The sequence below is a fragment of the Grammomys surdaster genome, unplaced genomic scaffold (assembly GCF_004785775.1).
Source record: "Grammomys surdaster isolate TR1022 unplaced genomic scaffold, NIH_TR_1.0 174, whole genome shotgun sequence".
NCBI lineage: Eukaryota > Metazoa > Chordata > Mammalia > Rodentia > Muridae > Grammomys > Grammomys surdaster.
In genome coordinates this window covers 19,755,871-19,759,045 of record NW_021604622.1, presented here as the reverse complement: position 1 = coordinate 19,759,045, position 3,175 = coordinate 19,755,871, and positions in this window count along the sequence as shown.

Here is a 3,175-nt window from a genome sequence, read left to right as displayed (position 1 = left end):
TTCCCTCATTCATCCCACTACCCAACAGTCCCTCCTTCATCCCACTATCCAACATCTGTCCATTCATCCCACTACCAAACATCCACTCATTCATCTCACTACCCTACATTCCCTCCTTCATCCCACTACCCAACATCTGTTCATTCATCCCACTGCCCAACATCCACTCATTCATCCCACTACTCACCATCCACTCACATATTCACATTGTGTGTATTTTTCTTACTCATTTTCCCACTTAGCATCTCTGGCTGCCACTCTTGCTATAGAAAACCGTCTTGCTAAGGGGTCTATTACCAATGACTAGAACAGAGTAGTGCACAGCAAATATTTACTATAAATCAACTAGTCAATCAAAAGTCTGTCATGCGGGAAATTATTCATCGGCTTCTGTATGTAAAGCATGATGTGGCTGGTTAAGCTGAAACTCTCAGGTGAGAATGCAGTCACCTATAGTCATGTGCTTCTTCCATAATATGCAAGCTGTCCTTCTCTACTTAACTGAGTTAATCTCATTTTCTTAGTCACGTGTACTTACTGTCTACTTAGTCTTCTATAAGTGAAATCAAAATCTTAGGAGATTTGATCATGTTCACCAAAGACACATGACAGATTTTAAAATTCATGCCACTAGTCTTAAGGAATCAAAGAAAAGGAGAAAGGATAAATAATGGCTAGTCTGACCAATCCTGTTAAAGACCTGCCCTGTCCTCTGATTTTTCATGATTTGACCTTTTAGTAACTGACAACTCTACCCATAGTTTAAGAACACTCTTTCTCTCCATCTTTCTAGTATTTCTTCCTGTATCTCCCAATGGTTTTCTATCCCTAGTAGTCTTTCCACTTTTAAAGTCTTCCAAATAATAATAAACAGCTTCTGTGTTTAAAGCTGGTTTGTGAGTGGCTGGTTAAGCTGAATAGCTAGGTCCTTGCTACCTTTACTGTGTTCATCAATCTACATCAACTTGGTAATTCTGACCTATAGTCCTCAAGATACCTGGGATCTTCTCTAAAATCTCTAGAGTATCTAAACTCTGATAACAAACAAGTGCCATCAAAATTTGCTGATTGCCACCAAAGCCACCTCCCTTCAGCTCACTTCCCAAATGTTCTGAGACCTCGCAAACAAGAAGATGGTCTCTTAAAGAGTATGTTGATTTGTAAAACATTATATTGCACTAAAATAATAAGGAAGCCTTTTGTTCTTCCCTGTCTTGAGCCTTGGAAATACAAAAGAGCTCCTCACATCAGAGATACGAATGCCCAAAGTGCCTAATTAAAACACTGGATGTCTGCATGCACAGGGCATCCAGAACCAAACTGACATCTGGAATATAGTAAAATCAATGTCACTTGACAGAGCAGCCAAAACTCTAATAAAGACATTTCTGAGTTTGTTTAGCTGAAAATTATCTTGTTTTCTACCAAATTCATACATTACATGGGATTTTATGCTACATCTACAATGCCATGCCTTTCATTATAGCATTAGATATGTTTTTATTTGGGTCTTTACCATTGCTCTATGTTTTAATCCATTTGAGTTGAGTCTATCTATGCATACACAATCCATTTTTCTGAAGGTTACAATTACTGTGAGGTAAACTATGTGTGAACTAAAAGGTAATATTTAACAGTGTTAATTCAAAATAACTTATTTTTTAATTATTAATTCACTTCTATGTAAGTAACAACTTAAAAAGGGATTTATCCCATCATGCTTGGGTAGAGAGCAGAGGAGTCAGCTATAGAACTTGATAATGCAGATATAACCACCTTGTAGCTAGCTTTGACAGACTCTGTACCCAGGGATCATCATTCAAAAGCCATAATTTGTTCAGAGAAATTGCTAAGTTTTCTTACTCTTTTACCTGCCCCTATCTACTTTTCTTGAAATTTCTAACCCCACTACCAGGACATCAGGTCTTATAGAGAAGAGTGGAAATATGAAGTCAGAAGCAATATTAGTTTGCTGTATTTCAAGTGGAAATGAATCCTGTCTGCTGTAATACCTACCTCTTGTGGGCCTCTATCATAAACCACCTCTTCAAAAAAAGAGGGGGAACTAACTCCAAGTTTCCACTAGACCACTAACCCCAATGGAATCCCTCTGCACCATTGTCTAGACCTTAAGCATTCCAAGAAAGAATTGTTATTATCCCCAAAATGCATCATGCACTGATATCCAGCCATGATGAACCAATCCAGGAAAACACAAAGCTACTATGAATCAACAGCAATTCCTTAAAGGAAGGGATGTGTTCTTCCAGAACATCAGCTTCATGGCTCACAAAAGGGTACCACGTATGCCCACTTCCTAGAAGTAATCTGTAGTTTGTACTAATTCATGATTTCTACTATCCATCTGAATTCTAACACGTGAATACACTCAGCTAAGGGTAAAGCATGACACTGAATTCCCAGATGTACTAGTTATTTATTGTGATACAAAAGCAAAAGTTCTAAAAACTTTATTTATACACAAGATGCCTAAATGCTAAATCCAGAATGGCTTGAGTAAATATACATGAATTACTAGTATTTAAAAATAACATTTGATGGGTCAGCAAGATGTCTCAGAGGGTAAAGGTGTCTTCTGGAAGCCCATAGACTTGACTATGATGGCCAGAACCCACAGAGAAGAAGGGACAGGTGACTCCCATGAGTTGTTCTCTAACCTACACACACACACACACACACACACACACACACACACACTAAAATAAAATAAAATTTAAAATGTAAAATAATATTTGATACTCTCATGGGCCCAACTGCAAATATGTAGATAGATATAGCTATAGATGAGATATAGATATAGATATAGATATAGATATAGATATAGATATAGATATAGATATAGATATAGATATAGTTGAGATGAGATAGAGATAGAGATAGATTAGATATAGATGAGATAGAGATAGATTAGATATAGATATAGATGATATAGATGTAGATATAGATGATATAGATATAGATGATATAGATAGAGATAGAGATAGATATAGATAGATATAGATAGATATAGATAGATATAGATGATATAGATATATAGACATAGATATAGATAGATATAGAGATATAGAGATGATAGAGAGAAAGAGAGATAGAGATATAAATATATGAAATTGATTTTGTATATATTAGAAATTGATTGTGTATATATGTATAT